We start from the raw sequence: 19,903 nt of genomic DNA, 5'->3' as shown, positions 1-19,903 counted from the left end.
ACACTTTCTTTGTTGGCCCTTCCACTCTCAGCTCTCAGTTACACTGAGGACCCAGGGGAAAGTAGAAATGAGGAGATGCTTACTGCCACGACCCTTCACTGCCGCCTCTCGCCATTTGCCACCGTAATCCATCTTTCTCACTGATGGAAGAGAACTAAGACAGAGGTACTGTTGACGGATTGAAGGTGGATCACGCAGCATGGACTGGTGAAATTAGATTTCTTGAAGGAGATGGATGCTTTGTTGAACTGTTGTTGCTGAGCATAGCCATGGGTACCAAAACCCAGCTGGTTCTGAGGTCCTTTAAGAACAGAAGCCCAGATTGAGCCTACCTATTGTTGCAGTTCAACTGCATGTGGTTGGTTCTTGAGACAGGTAATGCATGTGAACGGGTCAATACCCTTGAACTTGCTGAGAGCAAGTAAATTGTGTCTTGGAAGTGAGATGGTGGAGGGTTGCCAAGATATTTGTACCAGGGATTAAAATTATCAGTGAGACATAGCATGGAAATAGGTTCTTTGTCCCATTGAATAAGTGCCAACCATATCCTTATCCTGCACCAATCTTATTTTAATCTTCCCGCATTTCTATCAACTCTTTCCAGATTTTGCCATCCTACACACAGGGACAATTGACAGCGGTCAATCAATCTCCCAACCCACACATCTTTGGGATGTGAGAGAAAACTTGAGCACGGGGAGAAAACCCATGCATTCACAGGGAGAACGTGCAAACGCCACACAGACAGCATCTGCAGTCAAGATTCAACCTGTGTCTCCTGTGCTGCAAGGCAGCGAATCAACCAGCTGCCCCACTGTGCTGCCCTTATCAGTAGGCAATAAGAATATTCTCCTGGGAGAAGAGAGGTCAAAATGTTCCCAAAGTTAGGAGAGGTTTGGATAGAGAGAAAACGCTCTCTGTTGAGGGTTGGTCGATCAGTTTTTATGGATTCAAAATTGAGGCAAAAGATCAAGGAAAAGCTGGAGACAATTTTTTTTTACACACTGAGTTCTCGAAGGTGACAGGATCTAACAAGGTGCTGCAAATTGATGCAAAGAAAACGTTGCAAAGTTAATTAATTGTGTACTTGGGAAGGAGATCACTAGTCACCAGTAAGGATGTATGATTGTAGGGTTGACTGGAGGTAGAGAGCAGTGGACTGAAACAGGTTTTTTCCGCACTGAGCTTCTGCGACGCTAAAATAAATATTGGCTTTCAAAGGCAAAACCTTAACGGACAGACAGAGAGGCACAGAGGCACAGCTGGAGGAACTGCTGTCTCACAGTGCCAGAGACCTGGGTTCAATTGCAACCTCTGGATTCTCATTGTACCTGCACCTCACCGTACTTGTGCACATGACACTAAACGTGACATGACTTGGCGTGAAGGTTGGTGTAATGTGGTAGAATCCAGGGGGATTAGTATAGCATTCATGTAAGATTAGTGCTTGGCAGTTGTGGATTTAGTTGGCCGGAGGGCCTGTTTCCATGCTGTATCTCTATTATTCCATGAGAGGAAAGGGGATTGACGGATCTTCCTTGCAGACCTGCTGTTGTCCAACCAGGTGTGGTGGGATCGGGGTCTGGGACAGTCGCCATCCAGTTCATTGGGTGGGGAGTCAAAGTAAAACACACATTCAGATTGTTGTGTGACATGTGCCATCACGTTCACCATTTAGACTTCCTGCTGCCCTCATTTGACCTAGCCTGAGTCCACAAAGCCACACCCACTTGTCCACGAAGAGCATCTTGGACCAGAGGATAAGTCTCTGCCATGCAGTGTAATGGTGGTATGTGAGCGTCACCCACAAAACTGGTGCAAATAGTTTTTGACAGGAGGCAGGTACACTAATTCCAGCTGTACCATCCAGATGTGTTGTCCAGGAATAACAGCAGAAGCACAATAATTGACTCCTCCCCCAGAGTTCACCTGGCCAGTGTATTGGCGGAGATGCAGCTAGTGATGTCTAATAACTCAACTCATGACCTTCTCCCAGGTGGGCTTGCAAGATTAGGCAAAGATTTGCATTTAAGAAGAAGAGTCTCGACCCAAAACGTCACCCATTCCTTCTCTCCAGAGACACTGCCTGTCCCGCTGAGTTACTCCACCTTTTGGTGTCTATGTTTTGCATTTATATAGTTGCATTCAAGTAATCCCACGACTCCTTAAAGTCTGTGAAGTACTGCTTGATAATGTGTCCACCACCGTCACGTGCGGAGCCCAGTTGTGTTAATTAAGTCACAGTGACTCCCATGGGTTCACTGGGCTGAAGTACAGGGAAATAACATAATCTGGGGCCAACTAAAAAGAAACTCTGGAGATCAGATGAGGGAGAGAAGAGTCAAGAGAGTTTTATTGTGGTATGTATCGACAACAACACAATGAAATTCTTACCTGCTGCAGCTTAAGAGGCCTGTTAATGCAATACACACAGATAAATGGAATAATCAAAAGTACATGGCAAAAGGCAATGAGGAAAGTGCCCCTGAAGGCATGACTTCCTATCTGAGCCGAGTCTGAGGGGGTGAAAGACAAGGAGATGCAGTGCACACTCCCATGAAAAATTCACTGGCATTTCAAGATTATTCAGAAAGGATTAAAGGTGAGTATACACACGCAGTCATTTTGAAAGTGTTATAGCATACGATCCGGCCTTGATCCTGCTGGAGGATTTGGGGCAGCGAAACATCAGTCTCCACACTCGGAATACTAATGAACCATGTTTCTGTTATCCACCTCTGAACTTCAAGGAGAAAAAAGCCAGCTTCTCTCCTGAACAGCAAGGCAATTAATCTGTCTACCACAAAAAAAAAGAATCCATCTACTTGCTGCTAATGAGAGCAGCTTGTGTTGGATAACATCAGATTGGTTGAACTTTGTCTCGAGGGAGCATTCAGACTCACCTCAGGTTTAACTCTTAGAAGCAAGAGATGGAATAAAAATTCAGTCCATTAGATTTCACACCAGGCCCACAAAACCCTGCCTAAAATCTTTCTGAAATCTTTATTTGTCAGTCCTGGCACAATGGGGAAAGCTTTTGTCCCATGAAGAGTTCTTAAGCCCTGCACCCCAGACTGTCTGTGGGAATTTACTGTGTGCAAATGGGCAGCTATAACTCCATAGTGGCCATAATATTTCCATTTCATTGACAGTGAAGTGCTATTTGGCATGCTGAGGTCATGAAAAGCTCTATTAAAAAATCCAATCTTTTTTCATTTCATTATCCGAGCAGAGTGTAGTCGGGTTTGAACCAATGATCTGCTATCCAGCGCTAGCAGTCCGGACCGAAACTGAACTTAGAGCATACGACATAGAACAGCACAGCACAGGACCAGGCCCTTCGGCCCACAATATCTGTGCTGAATATGATGCCAAGTAAAACTAATCTCCTCTGAATGCCCGTGATCCATATCTCTCCGTTTCCTGCATATCTGTGCACCAATCTAAAAGCCTCGTAAATACCACTATTGTATCTGACTCCTCGCCTGGCAGTGCATTCCAAGCATCTACCAGTCTGTGTAAAAAACTTACCTTGCACATTTCCTTTAAACTTTCCCCCTTTGACCTTAAACCTAATGCCCCTAGTTTTTAATAAAAATGTTTCTGACTGTCGACCCTATCCAAGACTCTCATAATTTTATCTGCTTCTTTCAGGGTCCCCCCCCCCCCCCCCCCCCCCCCCCCCCCCCCCAGCTTCTGAGGCTCCAGAGAAATCAATCCAACTTTATCTAACTGCTCCTTAATGGTAATACCCTCTAATCCAGACAGCATTCTGGCAAACCTCTTCTACACTCTCTCCAAAGCCGCCATATACTTCTTGGTATGGGACGACCAGAACTACATGCAATACTTGAATGCAACATTAATACGCGTCCTATAAATCATGACTTCCTGATTCTTGCATTCAATGCTCCGAATGATTGAAGTGAAAATTAATTGAATAGAAATTTGATTTTTTGGGCGGCACAGTGGTGTAGCTGGTAAAGCTGCAGTCTCACAATGCCAGACACCCAGGTTCAATCCTGACCTTGGGTGGCAACTGCTATCTGTATAGAGTTTGCAACCTCTGCCTCTGAACACAGAGCTTTCCTCCGGGTGTCCACATACCAAAGATGTGCGGGTTTGTGGTTAATTAGCCTCTGTGAATTGCCCCCAATTTGAAAGTGAGATAATATAGAACTAGTCTGAATACTGTAGGTGATCAATGGCTGGTGTGGACCCAATGGGCCAAAGGGCCTGTTTCCATGCTGTATCTTTCAATCAAGTCATTGTCATAGAGAGATACCGCACAGATATCACAGATACCAGCCCTTCAGCCCATTGTGTCCATGCCAACCATCAACCATCCATTTACACTAATCCAACCTCAGCCATTTTATACTCCTGTTGGATGGAATTTTGTGTTTAACCTGTACCCTGAATCTGGCTTTGATGTCAGGCCGAGTTGCTCTCTTAAGTACGGCTCAGTTAGGAACAGGCACAAAGTATATCTCGTAGTGGTGAGTTTCTCAAACAAATTGGTTTATTCAAGGCCTTAACAGTACACACTGATAAACACTCGGAGAGAACCCAAAGTGTATCAAAGATTCACAGCATACACCTCATTTTTCTATTCTCACGACTCAATGGTTACGTGCGGATTTTATATATTTGAAATAATTCATCATCGTTCAATGTCTCTATAGCCTTTCATCTTTGTTTTCCTCAAAGTTATCTTTAACTTTCTGTTGTTCAAGAAGGAACTGCAGATGCTGGAAAATCGAAGGTGGACAAAATTGCTGCAGAAACTCAACAGGTATGGCAGCATCTATGGAGCGATGGAAATAGGCAACGTTTCGGGCCGAACGTTTCGGTCTGAAGAAGGAATTCGGCCCGAAACGTTGCCTATTTCCTTCGCTCTAAAGATGCTGCCGTACCCGCTGAGTTTCTCCAGCAATTTTGTCTACCTTTAACTTTCTGTTCCCTGTTATTTAGAAAACCACTCTCCCATATGTCTAACAAATGGGTACAATAAAATACACTATTTCCTGATCAGTTTTATTGCCCTCGGCTTAGTTTACAACCCCTAATGGTTATTTTAACATCTCCCACTATGCTGTGGAATCTAAATACAATTAATTTATTTAAATAAATCTGGTTACTACCTTTCTTAGCATCATTCACTCTGTTGGCCTCTTTGTCCATCATGCCTCCTCAGCATGTACTCTAAGCTCTTGGATTAAACATATTGCAAACTACTCATCTTTCTTATAATTTTCAGAATTTCCTACAGCAACTTCCTGCATTCTCATCAACTCCCCCCCAAACACTTGGGTCAACTTACAGTGTCCAATTCATCCATCCATCAATCCAAACGTCTTTTGGATGTGGGAGAAAACCCGAGCAATCAGACGAAAGCTCTGATTCTTGCTAGGCACTTGTATGGATATATTTGTTCCTTGCCCATGCCTGAAAATTGTCCAGGTTTTCATATTGATTCTGGTTAATTTGTTTTACCAGGAGTAGGTGTCACACTTAATTAAATGCTGACTGGATTCTGGTCCTTTTCAACTCATGTCAGGAAACCAACTCTGTCTACAGTCTGCACACTGTAGTGATCGGTCATGGCGATTGTTAGTGAGCAGATTACAAGTGAGGCTCTACACTGTTGCCGATGATATCTTCCATCACCTTGCTGATGATTGAATATAGACTGCTGGGTCCATTAATAATTGACCAGATTAGCTTATTCAGCATTTTGTGAACAGGATTTACCTGAGTGATCATTCACGTTGTTGGATAGATGCCCAGTATTACAACTGCATTGGAACATCTTGGCCCGATGTGTGGCCAATTCTGGAGTTAAGCCAGAGGTTGATCATTGATTAGATAATATGACAATGATGTTGAAGAGGCTTCAGTCTTGTATTTTATATATGTGTTGGGCTCTATTGTTGTTGAGACTGGGGTATTCATGCAAACTCCTTCTGTTAGTTATTTAGCCACCAATACTCCTCACAAAACCAGAGTCGAGTGGATGAGAGGAATGAAATGTCAGGCCCTGAGCTTACAGTTTGTGCTGGAATAATCTCTCCTCACGACGCTCCACACCACTCATGGATGCCCAGCTCTGCTTTGCAACTATCCCATGTAGTACAGCAAGGGTACTGCACAAAGTTGTGATGAGTGTCCTCGGGTTTGCGTCTAGGACTTTCTCCTAACCAACTCCTTGGTTAAATGTATCTGCAATGAGTGACTTGAGGTAAGATTCATGGGGTTTTTCCCCCCACATCATTTGCCCCCTCCCTCACCACTTTCCACAGGTGTCAGAGGGGCACATCCTTTCAGATCTTGGCCAGAATGGATGCCAGCAATCAGTGTGTCCTCCGGCTTCTCCACCTGAAAGTGAAGCAGATTCACCTCTGGGGAGTGTCTGAAGGCAGAAATCTGCAAGTTTCCTTCTCACCTGATGTTGGCTGAAGGCTGTGATTCTTTCTGCCACAATGACTGTGCCACACCGTTGTGTGAGGAGACAATAACTTAAGGTGTTGCCCAGCTGTTAGAGTCAACCAGAGTAGGTGCAGTTGTCATAGGCCCTTCAAGTTAACTGCTCTATTTATTGTCATTATAGATTAGAACATCCATAATCTGTCTGTCTGTTTCTTTATTCAATCATTCATGACCGATCGTTCATTGCAATTGTTTGGCCCAACCAGGGGAAATACGGGCCATTTCAGAACACATAAAGAAGCCAGGTTGTTCCACAGTCAGAGATACAAGCCTTTTGTTCCTGATTTGGTGAAAAAAGTGAACTTCAATCCCAATATACTTCAGTAGGGTCTGAATTGTATCAACCTCTGGGTTGATAGTCCAGTAATATGATCACTCTGCCAGCTGATCCATGCTCCAGGGATGTTTTCCTTCTTCATGATGCTGTTTAATGCATGTTGGTGTTGGGATTGGCATGGGATTGCTGCTTTACGTTTTGGAAGTCCAGTCAAATGGTAAAAATTACTTGTTAATTTAGAAGCATCAGCATTTTCTTGCTAATTTGGATGCTGTTTGGATTCTCTATGTTTCAATGAGACATTAGAGTGCCTCAGACCTAAACCAAGGGTAGCACATTGGTTTAGTGGTAAAGTTGCTGTCTTACCGCGCCAGAGACCTGGGTTCAATCCTAACTATGGGTGCTGTCTGTACGGAGTTTGTACATTCTCCCCATGACCATATGGGTTTTCTCCAAATGTTCCACTTTTATCTCTCACTCCAAAGGCGTACAGTTTGTAGATTAATTGGCTTTGGGTAAGATTGTAAATTATCCCTAGTGTGTAGGATATTGTTAGTGTATGGGGAGCACTGGTCGGCATGGACTCGGTGGGCCGAACGGCCTGTTTCCACGCTGTCCAAGCTAAAAAAAAAAACTCTGTTTCTCCTTCCACAGATGCTGCCTGACCTTCTGAATGTTTCTAGTCCTTGTTTCAACAGCTGCAATTTTTGTTTTCAAGAGCCATAGATCGCCAGATTCTGTTCATTGACTCCGAAAGCACTAACTATCTTTGAAACCAAGCAAAACTTCCAAATCGTCTCTGTTCTCATTACATTAAGTTGCATCGCAGATAAAATCATCCTGCCCCAAACATCCCCGTCTTTCATTGAACCGGCTCATTGAAGCAGACCTGAGAGCCATCAAAAATAATTTAGTTGAGAATCTCTTCACGGGCTTTCTGAATCTGAGTGTATCACTGATGCACCAGGCAAGGACTGGGTAATAATCAGAGTAAGAATGCAGGATGGTGATAGAACATCACAAGCATGATTAATGTCCCAATTAGTGGCCCGGCATTTCCTGTGTCCTGAAATTATAAAATACTCCATTAATCAGCAGCTTGACAGTTGGCTTATGTGAACAAGGCTTCCTGAGAGGGCTGCCAGCTCAGCTCAGCTCAACTCCCATCACCAGCCTTCAATCCTCCTGCCCTGCCAAGCACGATTCCCTCCACACACTGCATGTACTCAATCAGAGCTCAGACTGAGCAGTGAAGGGGTGGGTTGATGCACTCCACAGCGTCATCAACGATGCTTTCATTCCCTGCTCCTCAGATTTGACTAAGACGGGGAATGGCTGAGAGGTGGGGGCTGGAGCACCGGGATAAATGATTGGAGGAGCAACCATTGGAGCCATGTGATTGGTTGAGGAGGGCTTCAAGGAGTTAGATGATTGGTTAGAGTTGCTTCAGAGACGCGCGATGATTATTCACGGACCTATATTGTTCAGTCGAGGTTGGGCATCAGAGCCCAGGGATGTTTGCTTTGGTGTTGGGTGTCAGAGCCCAGGGATGATTGGATGGAGATGGATGAGCATCAGAGCCTTGTGAGCTTTGGATGGGGCAGGTTGGGCACAGCGCTCCATGATGATTGGTTCAGAGGGGCTGGTCAGGCCGCATTTGGAAGATTGTGAGCAATTCTGGGCACTATATCTGAGGAAGGATGTGCTGGCTCTGGAGAGGGTCCAGAGGAGGTTGACAAGAATGATCCCTGGAATGAGTAGGTTAGTATATGAAGAGCGTTTGACAGCACTGGGCCTGTACTTGCTGGAGTTTAGAAGAATGAGAGGGCCTTCATTGAAACGTACAGAATAGTGAAAGGCTTGGATAGAGTGGATGTGCAGAGGATGTTTCCATTAGCGGGAGAGTCTAGGACTGGAGCTCAGAATTAATGAACGTTCTTTTTGGAAGGAGATGAGGAGGAATTTCTTTAGTCGGAGGGTGGTGAATCTGTGGAATTCTTTGCCACAGAAGGCTGTGGGAAAATTCAGTGGATATATTTAAGGCAGAGATACCTATAGATAGATTCTTGATAAGTACGGGTGTCAGAGTTTAAGGGGAGAAGGCAGGAAATGGAGTTAGGAGGGAGAGATAGATCAGCCATGAATGAATGGCAGAGTAGACTTGATGGGCTGAATGGCCTAATTCTGCTCCTATCACATGATCTTATGAGGTTTGAACATCAGAGCCCTGAGATGATTGGTTAGGCATTGGGCAATAGTACCCTGTCTTGATTGATGTGGGGTTGGGCATCAGAACCATGTGACAAATGGTTGCTGGATTTTGGAGCCCTGTGACTATTGGGTAGAGGTTGAGCATGAGAGCCCTGCGATGATTGATAGGGGTATAGAGGGTGGGCCGCTGACTGGCTAATTTTGGGGTAGGCTCTTTGCAATGCATTCCACCCCATGCAGGATTATTACTTGTGTTCCCGTTTTATAGTTGCAAGTTCATTACTCGCAGCAACTCATGGATAAAGAAAAGGCTAATTCATTCATCCAGTGCATTTCCTAATCTCAGGAAGCACTTTAAATGCTGTCCATGCTTCAATATACTGTATTGAACAGAGCCTGAAGGTCATTCTTCATTTACACACACAATACACAATGTTTGTGTAAGTTGTGTTGTGTCTTGGGTCTTTTTTTTCTTGTGTGTATGACTGTAGAAACAACATTTCATTTGAGCCTCTATGAGGTTCAAGTGACAAATAAATTGTATTGTGTGTATTGTGTGTATTGTGTAGAGCCTGAAGGTCAATCTTCATTTTAGTCTGACGCAAAATCCTTGTTGAAAACAGAAATGAAGAATACAATATGACGAGCTCAGATCCTCCCAAGACACTTCACGGAATTTTACACATCTAATATAGTCTCTATTTTTGAGATACAGTGTGGAAATAGGCCTTTCGGCCCACCAAGTGCACGGCAACCTTCTATCACCCTTTCACACTATTTCTTTGTTGTTCCACTTTTGCACCCACCCTCTATACACTGGGGCAATTACAGAGAACAATGAACCTACAAATATGCACGTATTTGGGATGTGGAAGGAAGCCTGATCACCTGAAGGAAACCCTTGTGGTTACAGGGAGAACATGCAAATTCCACACGGACAGCACCCGCCGTCATGATTGAACCCGGGTCTCTGGCGCTGGGAGGCAGCAGTTCTTCCTGCTGTAGCCTACTTCACCTACTCTGTTGTAACACAGGAAGCACAACATTCAATCTGTGCATAGCAAGCTCCAATAAAAAGCAATTGGATAAGAACTAAATCATTTTAAATGTCAACTGTTGGCAGTAAGTTCTGGTGAGGAGACAGGAAAACCAACCCTGCCCATCTATCTCACATCAAGGGTATCTGAGGAACAAGGCAAAAAAGACCTCAGTAACTCAAGGAGCCTCTTGAGTTGAATGACTGCAATTAATTAACTGTACATTCTACAATGGGATGAAATTACACTGTGTGGAGAGAGGAGGGATTGGGAATGGATTCAGATTTGTGTTCTGTCATTCCCATAGGGAATGATGAGCTTGAGTTGGCAAACCTAAATCTAGTCTTCCTCTCTAAATCTAACTATCTCCCAAAACTTGGTGGAAAGATACACACGTGACAGGAAGACTGTTACAATTTTCATACCCTTGATCATCGCAGAGTATGTTATGGCCAACAAACTACTTCTAAAATGGAATTGCAGTTGAGATGTAGAAACCCCTGCCCACAACTGGGTACTTGTGATCTGCTGCTAAAATACTGGAGATACATCACCAGTTAGGCAGGTCTGTGGAGACAGTTACTCACTGTGGACACAAGGAACTGCAGATGTTGGAGTTGAACAGAACACCAAGTGCTGGAGGAGCTCAGCGGGTCGGGCAACATCTGTGGAGGAAATGGACAGACATAGTTTTCTGTCGGGACCCTTCTTCAGACTGTGGACATAAAATAACCCGTGGGGTTTTGCAAGGCTCCCACAATAAGCCTATAGATCCAGGGGAGGTGCTGCATGCAATAGATGATGGAGAGAATACATTGAAAACAAACCTTGCTGAGGGGAGAAATAATTTTGCAGATTTACCACACAGATGTTGCTCAGTAAACAGGATTAGAGGTTTCGATTAAGTTCATGCATTTAAACATGAGGAGCCTGATTCCAATGGGCTCTAAGCTGTCTTAACTAATTGTAGTTCATTAAAAGCTAGATGGAATAAATTAGCTGTGCTTAGTAAGTGGGATGTTGACAGAGGTCCCAGCCTTCAGCTCTCATTGCCCTTGGAGCAATAAACAATATGCTGGAGGAACTCAATGGATCAGATAGAAACTATGGGGGACATTTTGGGTCGGGACCTTTCATCTGGACTGAAAAACTAGAGCGGAGAGTCAGCATGTCAGTATAAAGAGGTGAGAGAGTAGGGCAGCTGCTGGCAATCAATAGGTGGGCCCAGAGGGGAGGAGGGGAGGAGGGGAGGAGAGGGTGTAGTGAGGAATCAGCAGTTGGAATCAAGTAGAGAGGGAAGGTGGAAATAGAGACAAGAGGTAGGGAGCTGATAAGATGTAATCTGATAGAAAGGATGACATAGCATAGAAGCAAATAAGGGAGGTAGGGTGGGAGGAAGGGACCTAATGGGAGGAGTGTGAAGGTGATGGAAATATAGTGGGGGAGGGAAATAAACTGGGTAATGGTGGCTGAGGGGTGTGTGAGAGGGTCTGCATAGATGAGATGGGGCAAGTAAGGGGCAGAGGGAGATTAACTGAAGTTGGCGAATTCAATGTTTTTGCCATTATCTTGTGTTTGAAACCAGCAGGTAGAATGAAGGCAGAATATCAGCTGAAGAGGAGGCTAACAACTACTTTCTGGGCTTGTTGATTGAACTGCAGACAAATGGTGCGAAAAGTAATTGGATTACTTTTACTGTTACTGAGAAATGATCAAAGAATATAAAGTTATTGATTTTATGAGATTTACAGAAACAAAGCTGCCCTTTCGCCATAACCTGGAGCTTCTCAGGTGCAGCCGGCTTTGCCCCATCCAACAAGTCCTATTCAACACTTGGAACCTGAGATGATCTAGACAAATCGAGGTCAACTTCCTGAGGGCCAGGAATTTTTCTTGGGCGGCACAGTGACGCAGTTGGTAGAGCTACTGCCACACAGTGCCTGAGACCTGGGTTCGACCTTGACCTTGAGTGCTTTCTGTGTGGAGTTTGCATGTTCGTGCTGTGACCACATGGGTTTCCTCTGGGCCCTACCGTTTCCTTCCACATCCCAAAAACGTACATGCTTGCGGGTTAAATGTCCTCGGTAAATTGACCTTCGCGTGCAGGGAATTTATGGAAAATGGGGATAACATGGAATTTGTGTGAACTCAGTGGGCTGAAGGGCCTGTTTCCATGCTGTGTCTTTTAATCATATTCTACAGCATAGAGGACACATACGATACGATATGATATGATAGAACTTTATTTATCCCAGGAGGGAAGTTGATCTGCCCTGCCCTCTGCCCCTCTGGGGGGTGGGGGGTATCAGTCTACCCCATGACAGAAGGGGGAGGAGTTGAACAGTTTGATAGCCACAGGGAAGAAGGATCTCCTGTGGTGTTCTGTACTGCATCTTGGTGCAATACATCAGACCCACAACTTTGCCCCATAGTATGGACAGGCCACACAGTACATCCTCCATGATTATAATTAACACCAGTGCCTGCACAGTTGTGTTCTCAGTCACTACTTACACGTTTATGCACGTTTGTGTGTGATGCATTGTACTATTTTTATTGTGCATTTCTCTGCAACTAGCACTCTCGTTCCTCATGAGTATCAAATGGCTGAGAATATATAAATATCTTCTGAAGTGGTGGGGATTTCTGCAGGCAGTGAGTTCCAGGTCCACAACACTCTGAGAAAACACCTCCCCTCCAAATCGTCTACCATTCACCTTCAAACAAAGGTGCCCGGTTATCAGCTTTGAGAAATAGGCCATTACTGGTCCCCTTGTCCAGATCTCTTGTGCTTTTACACATTTCAATTAAATCTCTCTTCACCCTTCCTTGTTTCAATTCCAGCCTAGACAGTGTCTCTTCATAACTAGAAATCTTTTTGCGCCCTGACAACATCCTTTTAAATCTCCCCTGAACTTTCTCTGGTGCTACCACCTGCTTCCTGTGATGTGGTGAACTCTTTGCCCCTGAGCTTTTAACAGAACCAGTGTGACCTTGGGTGCCCTTTGCGTGTACTGTGTACCTTCCCACGGTGCTTTGTTTACTCCCACATTCCATTGACGTGTGGGCTGGTAGATTAAATGATCACTTAAGTGACTCCTATTGTAGGTGAGTAGTAGAATCTGGGGGGGGGTGAGTTTAGGTTTAGAATTAGGTTTATTGTTGTCACATGTACAGAGGTACAGTGAAAAGCTTTGTTTTGCATGATTTGCAAACAGATCAGATATACCACACAAAAATACAAGTCAAAGTCAAGTACAGTAGATGGAGCAAAGGTTGAATGATACTATGTCATGGGTACTTGGTACAGTGAAATGCTTTGTTTTGAATATAGTATATGAGTATGCAAGGAGTCACCATCTAAATGGCACTGTCAAAGTTGCAAAAGTATTTGATATCATCCCTCCTCCATCTCCGCCCCCCCCCCCCCCCCCCCCCCCCCCTTCACCACCCAATCGCTGTCCCTCTTTATTCCCAGAGTGCTAAATATAGTTTTCTCAGTTGGTAGCAATGTGGATAGAATGAAAAGTGGGATTAATGTAATGCATGTTTGTTGACAACGTAGACTCAGTGGGCCGAAGGGCCTGTTTCTGTGCTGGATTATTTTATGACTTTATCTATGACTCTGTTACCTCCAAAATATTCTACAACATTCCGGGATATCTCAAAGTTAAGTTTTGACCACTTAACTTGATGCACCAGAAATTCACATTGAAATCTCGCTGCCACTCTAACTCTCCCTTCACTGCACTAATTTATTTTGTCACTGCCTTACTATCTTCTGATGTAGCTTACTGGCATATTCTGTTTGAGTGTAGTGACATATTCTAATAAAGTGTCTTGAGGCAGTATATTAACTGTCTTTTGCTGTACCTTGATGAATCTTTATCTCCTGAGCTGCTGAGGACAGGTTTGAGTGGATCAGAATGGTGGGTGTGTGAGGGTGCTTGTTGGGATGGGAATGTTAAAGGTGTAGTCAAGGTGAGGGGAGTGGGAAGGGGTGTATTGTCATCCATGGTTGGATGCAGTGGTGAGAGTATCTGTCTGCATGGGGGAAATTTGCTGCCAGCTGAATTTAAAGGCTGAAGGAAAGAATTGCAGATGCTGGTTTACACCGAGGTTTACACAAAATGCTGGAGTAACTCAACAGGGCAGGCAACATCTCTGGAGAGAAGGAATGGGTGACGTTTCAGGTGTGAAGAAGAGTCTCGACCAGAAATTCCTTCTCTCCAGTAATGCTGCCTGTCCCGCTGAGTTGCTCCAGAATTTTGTGTCTATCATTGAATTTAAAGGCTCTCTGACTTTCAAAGAAAAACCTGTTCACTCTTCTCTGTCTCTGATTCTACCGTGGATGTTTGATACTAGTTTGATGGTTGATCTGGAGGCTTGGGTTTTGCGAAGGATTAAAATGTGTGGACTTAAGATTTTGTTAAGTTGGAAGAGGATCATCACAAGCAGTCTGCCAAACCCTAGTGGCACAGCCAATCGCCACATAACCAGATGCTTTGATTGTTCGGCTCAGCACACCCAACATCTGTAGCCTGTTGAGCCAACATTCTCAACACTGGTAACAAAAACGGCCAAAGAGGTTACGTCTTAAGGAGCATCTTTTAATGATAAGATGCTAACCTCAACATTTACAAAGCTGTCTGGTTGATAGATGAATGAGGGTAGTTTGGAGAGAGGCTGAATCCACTATTGGAATATAAAGACCGTATTATACCCAGACTCGAGATAAGGTGCTGCTTGTTGAGTTACTTTTCACCTTAAGGTAACAATGCAGGAACCACTGGCCAATAGCCAAGAGTGAGAGCGGGATAGTGAGGTAAAGTGGCAGGCAACTTGTTAAGGGCCTGTCCCACTGTTAAGTCAAGTCAAGTTTATTTGTCACCTTACGAGATGTGCAGTGAAATGAAAGTGGCAATGCTCGCGGACTGGCCAAACAGCCAAGAGTGACCAACACAATTATAAACACAATCATGATGTTCTTTTACATAATAAAATAGGCAGGCAAGTTAGTCCCTGGGGAAGGCGTTTACAGTCCGAATTGCCTGTCCACTGTAACCTCTCCGTTCTCACTGCATGGCAAACGGAGGCGTTTGCCTGACCGTAGCGGCTGGAACAGTCCGTTGCAGGGGTGGAAGAGTCTCTTGATTTTGTTTGCTCTGGAGCACTCCTTTGCATAGTTCCTGCAGGGGGGTGAGTGAAGTTCCCATAGTGCGTTCGGCCGAACGCACTACTCTCTGCATAGCCTTCTTGTCCTTGGCAGAGCAATTCCCAAACCAGATGGTAATGTTCCCGGACAAGATGCTTTCCACCGCCGCTGCGTAGAAGCACTGGAGGATCCTCGGATACACTCTGAATTTCCTCAATTGCCTGAGGTGGTAAAGACGCTGCCTTGCCTTACTCACCAGTGCTGAGGCGTGTGATGACCATGTCATATCCTCAGAGATGTGAACTCCCAGATATTTAAAACAGTTCACCCTATCCACAGGATCCCCATTTATACTCAATGGAAGACGTCCTCGGATGATGTGCCCTCCTAAAGTTGATCAACTCCTTCGTTTTTTTGAAAAGGAGGCTGTCTCCTGGCACCAGAGTGTACGAGGCAAGAGCTCCCGAGTTTAAAAAAAAATCAAACTCGTGGTAGCACGTCGAATGTACGCCGGAGCTCGGGACGCTAACGGCAGGTACTGAGGAAACGTGGTAAGCTCATGAAGACTCGTGAAGATTTTTCAACATGTTGAAAAATGTCCACGCGAGCCCCGAGTACCTACGAGCGGCTATTACCGTAATTCTCCGAGTTCGAATCGGGAGAAACTCGGGAGAACTCTTGAATTAGCTCATACAGTGGGACAGGCCCTTAACGCAGGTACTCAACAAAGTGGTAATCTAATCCATGCTTGGTTTCATCAATGTAGAGGAGACTATGTTGTGAACACCAAATGCAGCGTGCTAGATTGGACAAAGTGCAAGTGTGTTTCATTTGGAGTATTGTGTGCAGTTCTGCTCGCCCCATTGCAGGAAGGAAGCGGAGGCTTTTGAGAGGGCATCAAAGAGGATGACTAGAATTCTGCCATTATTGGGCGTATTAGCTGTAAGGGTTGGTCAAACTTGGATTGTTTTCTCTGGAGCATCGGAGGGTGAGGGGAGACTTGATAGAAGTACATCGAATTATGAGAGGCATAGGGGAGGCACAGAACCTTTTCTCCCAGGGTGAACATGCCAAAGACTGGAAGGCATGGTTTCAAGATCAGAGGATGAAGGCTTAAAGGAGGACAGTAATTTTGATCGGTGAGTGGTGGGTGCCTGGGGTGGTGGTGGAATCAGGTACGATAGTGTTGTTTAAGAGGCATGTGGATGTGCTGGGAGTGAAGGGATATGGATCGCTTGCAGGCAGAGGAGATTGGTGTAACAGCATCATGTGCAGCAGAGACATTATGGGCATGTCATCCATACCCTCCATTCCCTTCCTATCCATGGACCTATCCAAAAATGTCTTTATTGCCACGATCATGTCTGCAGCACAACCACTGACAATAACAATTAAAATTGAATCTGAATCTGAATCTGATTGCGTTCCAGGTGCCCTTCGCTCTCTGGTTCCAGCTGTCGGTCTTCTTTAATCCCCAGCCCCCTGAGCCCAGCTCAACTCTGGAATTTCAGGAAAGTATGTAATGAAAACTTAATTTCCCGACCTTGGTATTACAATGGCCCAACATCCTCGCTCCACACACCACCCTCATCCCTGTCGGTCTCTAGCGCATCCATAGTTGAGCAGCCTTGGTTCTGGTGCTGATGTTGGAAGAAGCTATTTGTGAAGGATTAGGTGAGGATCAATGAATATTCTGAAGGAGGTATGTGATTTCTCAGACAAATCAGAGAGCAGTCATGCAGAACACTTTCAGAATTGGTTACATTTGTTCATTCATGGGCAGCTGCCAGTGTGAATGGTAATGAGCCTGGAGTCTCCCACCGACACTGCACCAGTCCTGAGTGGGAGTTGGTGACCTTCTGTGATTCACTGTGGTTAACATACTCATGCAGTACCCAGTGGTGTTAAATATAATAGCCCTGTCCCACAGTGCGAATTCATTCCAAGAGCTCTCCCGAGTTTAAAAAAAAATCAAACTCGTGGTAAGCACAGAGAATTAACGTAGCGGGTATGTCGGAGCTCGGGGACGTCTCTTAGCGGCTCGTAACGCGAACGGCAGGTACTCGGGAAGACTCGCTAATGGCTGGTAAGCACGGGAAGACTCGTGAAGACTTTTCAACATGATGAAAAATGTCCACGAGAGCCCCGAGTACCGACGAGTGGCCATTACCGTAAATCTCCGAGTTCGATTCAGGGCAAACTCGGGAGAACTCTTGGAATGAACTCGTACCATGGGACAGGGGTTTAACTATGCCATTTAGCTGTGTAAGTATGGGGCTGCAAGTATCGAGGCGCGTGCAGTACAGTCCAGGCAGAGAGAATGCAGAAGGACTCCATGTTATTCTGGATGACTGAATAGAACATGTGGTGCGAGTGTGGAGTTGCTGCCTTATAGCGTTTACAGCGCCAGATACCCGGGTTCGATTCCGACAACGGAGTTTGTATGTTCTTCCCGTGACGGGTGGGTTTTCTCCGAGATCTTCGGTTTCCTCCACTTTAATGACTTACAGGTATGTAGGTCCATTGGCTTGGCATAAATGTAAAAAATTGTCCCTAGTGTGTGTAGGATAGTGTTAATGTGTGGGGATCGCTGGTTGGTGCGGACTCGGTGAGACAAAGGACCTGCTTCTGCGCTGTATCTCTAAAAACTAAAAAATAAATAAACAACTGAGAGACGTACAAATATGCCTAGTACATGGGGTACTCCTACATGAAGCCCCCCTCTTCTCCCGCACACTCCACACACACACACACACAGGAGGGGCAGTACATTCACAGAGCCAAATAGTTGCCAAAATTGTTGCCAAAAAGTAAGGCAGGGACACGGACCAGAAACTACCCATAGCATCTCTGCCTGCTCTCCACCACATTGCCTGTGCGGCAGTGGTGCAGCTAGCAAGGCAGACCGACCTCAATCCTGACCTCTGGTACCATCAGTGTGGAGTGTTTACAGTCTGCTTGTTCACACTGTTAACTATGTGGGTTCCCTCTGGGAGTTCTCATTTTCCCCCACATCCCAAAGACATGCAGATTGGAAAGTTAATTGGTCACTATAATTTCTCCCCGGTGTTTGGATGAAGGGTAGAATCTGGACTTGGTTGTTGGAAATGTGAGGAAAATACAATGGGATGAATGTAGAATGAGTGCAAGTTGATTTGTAGAATTATACAGCATGGAAACATTTACCTATATTCCTCTAAACCATCACTATCCATGTACCTGTCTAAATGTATTTTAAATGCCATACATCTTTGTCTGCGTGTTCCATATACCCACCACCCTTTGGTGAAAGGTTGTCCCTTAGGTGTTTTTTAAATCTTTCCTCTCTCACCATAAACCTTTGTCCTCTAGTTTTAGACTGTCCTACCCTGCAAACATCCAACATCTATGCCTCTCATGATTTTATATACCTTCATAGGTTCACCCCACCTGCATACCGGAGAAAATATCCTAGCCTATCCAGTCTCTCCTTCTAAATCAACCCCTCTGGTCCTGGTAACATCTGCATGAATCTTTTCTGCACCCTTTCTATCTTATGAGCATTGTTCCTATTGCATGCAGCTGGGAGACCAGAGCTGCATGCAATACTTCAAGTGTGTCTCACCAATGTCTTGTCCTGTTGTAACATGGCATTCCAACTCAATGCCCTGACTGATGAAATCAATCAAGCAAAACATCTTCTTCACCACTGTCTATATGTGTTGCTACTTTCATGGATCAATGTTACTGCATGGAATGGGTTGCCGTAAGGAATATTGTCACTGGAAGGCAATAAAGGGTCATATTTGAGGAAGAATACACAGAAAACAGGCAATTTGATGACATTTATTTTGTGGAAAAGATAAGCAATTTGAGAAATAACTTAACCAAAAGGCTCATTACAATAGACAATGTGACTGGTTCAGGAGCTGTTGTTGATAGATCCTTCCTGTCACTAATGGGTTTAGAGCATTACTCATTGCCCTCTGTTGTGAGATATTGTGCAACTTCATTATTTATCCTCGTTTATCCCTTTGTATTGCTTCCTGCCCATACCAGGCAGCGAGCAGGTGGTAAAGGTTACTCAGCAAACAGTTTTGTTTGATTCAAATAATCCCTTGATCTATTGTGACATAAAATGTGAGCTGATATTTCAGAAAGATTGGGACGTAGTTTTGGAATGAAAAAGGAAAGCAAAACTCAGATTGATTTTGAAGTTTCATATATGCTTTCTGCCTCCTTGTGAAGCTCATTGTGATCAGAAAAAATGAGGCATGGGTCAGGTACAGACAGCTGGAAGCAAGTGCATCCCTGGAAGAGTATAGGAGATTGAGAAGCATATTTATGAAGGAAATGAGGAGGGCAAAAAGAGGGCATGAGATGGCTCAAGCTGAAAAGGCCAAGGAGAATCAAGTGATTATATCTATTTTAATAGATAAAGAGTAACCAGAGAAAATAAAGTCCCTCAGAAACCCAAGTGGTCATCTATGTGTGGAGACGAAGTAGACAGGCACGGTCCTCAATTCATATTTTTCCTCATGGAGATGGACATGATAATGGGGGAACTTAAGAAAGTTAATAGCCGTGTCTTAGAAACATAGAAACATAGAAAATAGGTGCAGGAGTAGGCCATTCGGCCCTTCGAGCCTGCACCACCATTCAATATGATCATGGCTGATCATCCAACTCCCGTACCTGCCTTCTCTCCATACCCCCTGATCCCTATAACCACAAGGGCCACATCTAACTCACTCT

Source organism: Leucoraja erinacea, chromosome 20 (genome assembly GCF_028641065.1).
Source record: "Leucoraja erinacea ecotype New England chromosome 20, Leri_hhj_1, whole genome shotgun sequence".
Classification (NCBI taxonomy): domain Eukaryota; kingdom Metazoa; phylum Chordata; class Chondrichthyes; order Rajiformes; family Rajidae; genus Leucoraja; species Leucoraja erinaceus.
Note: the sequence above shows the minus strand (reverse complement) of the source record.